Here is a 7,519-nt window from a genome sequence, read left to right as displayed (position 1 = left end):
TCTTCTCACTGTGAATGGATCCACAGTTTGTCAGTTTACGTTGATCCAGTTTCTGTTGCTGATGGAGAGACACACAATCTGTTCTGTGATGGATGGATTTAAAATGGACTGAAGGACAAAACTGCAGGAAAAACGTATTTGAGTCAAAGTAAAATTGTTGACTTTAAGGCAGGCAGAGTAACAGAGGCTTCACAACCAGGCAGCTTGACACCACATCTGTCTAATGAATGACTCACGGGTTACGAAGACTTTGGCATTCAAAGAGAACGGCTGCATTGGCAACATTAATATTTAATATTGAACTAATCCAGCAAGACAATGGCATGAATGATGAGATTTACTTTTTTATGCCCAAGTGAATATTCAACTGGCAGCAGATGGTGGAAGGAGGGAAAGGAAGATGGAGAAATCACTTCCGACATGTTGATCCCCTTCAGGCAGGGGGAGGGAAGGGGGCAGGAAGCAACGGGGCTGATGGGAAATGTAGTCTTAATGTGGAGAAACGCTAGAACTGACAATACTACTGGAGTGAGATAGAGGAGAACAATCAGCTCCACCAGGCTCTCATTGGTTTACAGTCATTAGACCAAGGTGTCATGATTAATTTGACAATGATTCATGCTATTCATGCAGCACCTTTAAGCATAGATTCATACTCTGACATCATAGAAATAAAACCTGCCTTGACATCACAGTGTTGCACCTCCAAATTTTTATGAAACCAGTGATTATTATCTGATCTATTGTTTACCATGATGAGTTTAAAACGTGTGCGAATGTGAAAACATTAGAAAGAAATCAGCGACATGTAACCACAAAATTTGTATTTCTGTGTTCATGTTAGCTTCTTTATCCAACATTTTGCGTGAAAACCTCTTATCTCCAACTTTTCAGGAACTAAGAAGACCAGTGGTGGTTTTTCACTGGACCGCGGTGTGTTTTTGAGACGATCCACCGGGGTCTGAAAGGGTTTAATGAGCCTGTAGAGAACCATGGAATTCTTCAACTGAATTTAAAACAAGAAAATCACCAAAACTGGAAGTTTGGGCGATATGAATGCTGATGTGCTAACTCCTCTCCCTTTCTTCACACTTCTCTTTCTCTTCTTTCTCCCTGTTTCTCTAGCCCCCTTTTCTCTCTCTCTCTCTCTCTCTCTCTCTCTCTCTCTCTCTCTGTCTTTCTGGTAGTCTCTCTCTCTTTCCCTGACTTCTCTCTGTCCTCCTCTCTCTGATAGCTGTTATTAGATTGGTCTTCTCCTGTTGGGACGAGATAATGAGACACACTGCTGCTTTTCTGTTGTATCGGTTGTGTGTGTGTGTGTGTGTGTGTGTGTGTGTGTGTGTACGCACTCCAGGCTCCCTGTCATTAAGCAGCCAGTCTCTGTGGTTAAAACGACACTGCTGATTCTCTGAAGCTCGGCCAGCTTCACCAGCTGATCGCAGCTAAAAAAACAACAACAAAAAAAACCTTAATTTTAGGGCCAAAAGTCTGCAGGTTTTCTCTCCAACCAAACACTAAAACACACAGCAGCTGATTTCACCGCTGACTTCCTCCTCTCTGCCTGAAGTTGATGCTAAATCAGTGAAATCAGATGATTTAAAGGTTCCATATTATTGATTTTTTATGATTTTCCAGTTCTCCTCTGTCTCAGGATCAGATTAAACTTCTTCATGATGTTCTGCAGATAAATGTAGTTTAGTTCAAAGTTGATCTGAATGAGTTAAACTGAATGAACGTGAAGACTGAGTCATCACAATACTGGCTCCTGATTGGCCGACAGCAGCGACTCCTCTAATTCAAATGAGGTAAACCTGCTGAGTCGAGGCTTTCCGGTTCAGATGCTGACGGATTTCACTCATTCTTTAGTGAGGGAGCCAATCAGGACCGAGTCCAGCTGTGTTTCCTGGACTTAGACTGAAACTGACTGGAAAAAAGGATGGATGTTAAAAAAAAAATGCAATAACTTTAAATTTAACTACTAAACAAAATAACATTTTATTTATTTTTATTTAGCCTATATTTTATAGTATTCTTCATTAAATTCACACATTCTTGATAACATAAATAAAGGACATTTTAATGCCTAAAATATGGCACAGCAAATATAATGACGAGTGTGCAACTATTGTTTTAAATATAGTTTATCATTGCCAGTAGTCTGCACCTCTTTGGGTGTGTGTTCTACTATTATTTGATAATCATAAGAAAAAGCACAAAACAAAAATCACCAAAAGAGTAAATGAGACTTGGAACTTGACTCTGACTTGTACTTTGATGACTTGAAAAGGTTTCTAAAGTCTTGACTTGAGATCTTGTGTTTGTGTAAATGACTTAGATTGAAAGTGATGAGATTTGTTCCAGCAGAGGACTGAATTTAAATTATTTTTTCTGAATTTGTGTGGAATGATTGAATTTATTGAAGTTGAAACTGATTATAGAAATCAAACTCATGATGCTCTTACCAAGTTTTTATCCTATTAAAACCATATTGCATTGAAAAGTCCTAGATATTTAGTTTTCTTTAAGATATTAAATTGATACTGGACTCTTGATTTGTTCTGACTTGACTTGCTGTTCTACATTTAGACTTGAGACTTGACATTAATGACATGGACTTGACTTGGACTTGACTTGGTAATCTACATTTAGACTTGGGACTTGACTTGAGACTTGTGCCTCAAGACTTTGAGACTGACTCGGGACTCGAACAAAGTTGACTTGGTCTCACCTCTGTCAGTGACACTAACATCAATATCACTCATCAACAACAATCTGAAAACAGTCAAACAAGTTGGGAGTTTGTCAGACGTAGAGTGATGTTTTCCCAACATATGGGCAGTGACGCACTTCCACAGTCTGACCACTAGGTGTCTCTCAAGACTCGTGAAGCTGACAGAGGGAGACTCGACCTCAGAGACAGAATTATTAGATGAGGGAAACACTAACGGCTTCTTACTGGTTCTAACAGACGACATCACATCACCCCAATCCTGGCTTCTCTCCATTGGCTCCCTGTTCGGTTTAGAATTGATTTTAAGATTTTACTGATCACTTTTAATGCACGTTTGGGTCCAAGCTACATAACAGATATGTTGACCCCATATGAGCCGGTGCCCAGCCTTAGATCCTCAGACGGCCCTTCTGGCTGTTGCACTTCTTTTAAATCACTTCTTAAAACCCATTTTTATAGACTTGCTTTTATGTGATGTCATCTTTTTATCGTCTTTTTATCTTTTATTGGCTTTTTATTGTCTCTTTATCGGCTTTTTATCATATTTTTATCGTCTTTTTATCATCTTTCTATTGTCTTTTTACGTCTTTTATCTTAACTCTGTCTATCTTACTTTTATTCTGTTTTACTGTTTATCTTGGTTTTCATCCTACGATCCCTGTTTATTATTGTTTTATTTATTTTGAATTTAATTTGAGTATTCTGCTTTTATTTTGTCTGTCAAAGCACTTTGTAAACTCTGTTTTTAAAGGTGTTATATAAATAAAGTTATTATTATAATAATAATTATTATTATTATTGTTATAATGAGGAGGCTGAGAGACAAATGATCTGAGTGATGCAGACAAGCAGAATCATCTAAGTCCTGTTGATTCAAAGTGTCAACTCACAGCAGACTAAACATTCCACTGAATTTAGATCTGATCCCAAAATAAAATGGAGACTTTGGCCCAGAGCATCATGGGAAAATGGACTCTGGGTGTTTCCACTGACTTGTGAGAAATGTAAAGCAGAACTGTGATGTCAGCTGTGACTCAGCGACACATCGAGGAATTCTGTCCCATACGCCACAATACTGAATATTATCAATATTATTTCTTCCTCTTCTCTATCTTCTTCTTCTTCTTCTTCTTCTTGTTCTACTCATCTCCCTTCTTCTTCTTCTTCTTCTCCCTCTTCTTCTCCTTCATCCTCCTCTTCTTCTCCTTCTTCTTCTCCTTCTTGTTCTCCTTTTCCCTCATTTCCTTCTTCTCCTTATCATTATTTTTCTTCTTCTCTCTCTCCTCATCTTTCTTACTCTTTTCTTTCTCCTTCTTATGCTACTTCTTTTCCTTTGTCTCCTCCTCCCTCTTCTCATCTTCTCCTCCTTCTTCTTCTCCTCCTCCTCTGTCTGTTTTTTCATTCATTATTATCCTCACACTTTTTGGAGAATATTGCAGCTATAAAGTTTTGTATTCCACCGCCCAGTTCAGTGAAGTCCCACCAGGCGGCGCTGTAGCCTTAAATAACATGTGTAACGTCTTCCTGTTGGTCAGTGTGGAGACACTTCAGCCTCTTCATGGTGTCCAGTGATGGTTCCCAAAGTGCGGTCCGGGGACTGCCAGGGGTCATGAGGGGCTTTGTAGGGAGTCGCCCAACAAAAACAATAGCAGGATTTAGAAATGAACAGTTTAATTTCTACTCTTTCACCCCTAAAATTGAATACATAAGTGAGAGAATGTGTAAGGATGACAGAGCAAAAAACTAATTTATTCCCATGGCAATAACTCAATTAAACAAGATGTGGTAGCCATGGGGAGTCTGGGGTAATACATGGACTATAGGGATGTGACTACATGGATACACAGGGGATGTGTAGTATACTCACTAGTTATTTTTATTATAATTATTGGTATACAGTTATCGATATGCACTTTAAATGTCTGCCTGGATTGTGATGGGATTTATGATGGCTGCTATAGATGATTTGGATTATTGTCGTTTCTGTTTATTTGATTTGATGTGCTTTAAATGTGTCTATATGTTCTGTGTAGCTCCACAAATTGCCTCTTGGAGGACTTTAAAGTTTTCTAAGTCTAAGTTGTGACCAGAGGTGTCACTGAAGCCACTGCTGTCATAAAATGTCATGAAACTATCCACTGTTGTTTCTTCTAAGAACCCAAACCGTCAACAAATACACTTCAGTTTCATCCACAGAACCTGAATCTTACGTTTCACCTCATGAAACTCATTCATTCCCCTGATCTGTGACCTCTGCTCAGACAGTCAGACCGGCTCATTTATGCATACTGTATATTTCGGGGTATGGAGTTTTCTCAGGGGCTCCAAACTTTAAAAATTTTAACCTTTTGACCTTTTGAATGGCAGCGTGTCTCCTTTTTATCGTTTATTGTGTAATTGTGTTTCTTCTTCACGTTCACTTTTATCTGTTTGCATCTGTGTTTAGTTGCATGTCTGTTTGTTTTCTATGTAGTTGTATCCATCTATCCCCTGTATTACCTTTTATTCCTTTTTTTGTTATTTTTTTTATTTATTTATGTTTATTATTCAACTGTTTTATTTATTTGATTGTGGTAAATTCTGCATCATTGTTTTTTGGGGGGTTTTATTGTATGTAAAGCACTTTGTACACTTTGCATTTAGAAAAGTGCTATACAAATAAAGTTATTATTATTATTATTTTTTATATTTTGGGCCCTTTTTTGGAAGTTTCTTTTACCTTATCAAAGATTGTAAGTGTTCACATTCCTTGTCTTCCTATTATCTTGCTTCTTATTGATATGTCAGCCTTAGATCTGACTCATTTACAGAGACGCATAACATCAGCTGGACTAACAGCTGCCAAGAAGATGTCAGCTGTCCGTTGGCAGCCACCTCATACTCTTACATATCCACAGTGGATTAATACTTCATACCTTGATGTGATAAATATGGAGCTCTCTGTAGCCAAAATGCATGGTGCCAGTGGAAAAAGCATCTGAGCTTGGACAGAAACCTTAGCTACAACTGAAGCATTATACAAGCTCCCTTTGAACACTGCTGTTTGATTATAAAATAATACTGGACAATGATCTAATGTATGTATGTGTATGAGTATATATATGTATCTGTACTGTATATATTGTATATATATAGATATACTGTATGTATGTGTGTATGGATGTATATATGTATTCTTGTGTCTTGTGTTTTGTTTTTTGTTTTTTTTTGTTTTTTGTTTGTTTTTTTCTCTTTTGGTTTTTCTCTTTATTTTGTAGCTATGGGAAAATATTTCATAATCATTTCCTTTTGAGAATTGATCCATAGAGATCTGTGTTGGGTGGGTGGGGGGATCAGTCGTCATGAGGGGGAGGGAAGATGAGGGGGGGTTGGGGAGTTGAGACGGGATGGGTTTGGGGGGAAAAGTACACATATTGTGAACATCTATGTTTTTGTTTCTAGAATGATGTGTACTAACTTTTCCTTTAAATTAAAAAAAAGTTGATCACAAAAAAAAAAAAAATGTCATGAAACTGTAAAACTCAGAGGATCCTGAACTGATCCCTGCAGAGAAATCCTCTTTACACTTAAAATACAGGAGATACTATTTTACAGAGACATATTGATTTGATTTGATTCAATTTAATCTTAACTTTATGTCAGGATAATTCAGTTCCAACACACTGTGTACTGGAAAACAAAAGAAAACATTAGCCTAAGTTTATTGTTCTACATGTTGATACTTGAAAGGCACGTGACTGCATATGTAACTGATATATAATTATATATATAATTGATCTCTAGAAAAATGCACTCTTCACTTCATGTGAGATACTATTTTACAGTGACAATATTTTAATTTAATTAATTTATTTGTTATCTTATTAGATTTTGGATTTTTTCGATTTGATATTTGATTTTTATTACAAATTGTTTATTTATTTATTGTATTATTTTATGATTTTACTTTTTTTATTTTTAGTTTATTATTATTATATATGATAATATTTAAATTTATTTATATTTTATTCAATTTTATTTTGTTTTATTTTATCTCCGATTTTCCCATAGTTTATGTTCATTTTATTTTATTTGACTCCATTTTATTGTATTTCGTTAAAACATCTCCCCTAGTCTCCCAGTATCACCACAGCGCCTCTCTTCTCTTCCCATAATAAAGCCCCAGCAGCCCAAGGCGGGGCCACGCAGACGCGCGTTCTCGGTGTACATGCGCGCCCCCGCGTCTCTCTCCAGTCTCTCGCTGGCTGACTGAAGCTGCTGCCTGGTAAAGTTCAGACCGAGCGGAGCGGAGCATGTAGAGCCACGGTGAACCTGCCGAGACCAGGACTAGGACCAGGACCAGGACCAGGACCAGGACGCCTCTCCGTCCGGGACTATGGGATTTAACTCAGTTGGTTTCTGTCCGGAGGGAAACTCACGCGAACTGCTGCTGATCCAGTCCGCTCTGCTTTTTTAAAACCTTCATTTATGGACTACAAAAGCCCAGTCTGATTTAGTTTCTCATTCACACACACACACACACACACACACACACACACACACACACACACACACACACACACACACACACCTACACACACACACACACACACACAGCTGAAAATGGAGACGGTGATGGAGAGAGAGTGCAGCGCGCTGGGCGGACTCTTCCAGACTGTGATAGGCGACATGAAGGTAAAATCATTATTACATTCCCTTCATCTGCTGTATGATTATCACCTGGAATTAATATTTTACACACACACACACACACACACACACACACACACACACACGCACGCACGCACG

Source organism: Centroberyx affinis, unplaced genomic scaffold (assembly GCF_046629955.1).
Source record: "Centroberyx affinis isolate AG114_WGS23_722 - 3 ecotype Tasmania unplaced genomic scaffold, CSIRO-AGI_Caff_v1 ptg005762l_1, whole genome shotgun sequence".
In the NCBI taxonomy this organism is placed as follows: domain Eukaryota; kingdom Metazoa; phylum Chordata; class Actinopteri; order Beryciformes; family Berycidae; genus Centroberyx; species Centroberyx affinis.
Note: the sequence above shows the minus strand (reverse complement) of the source record.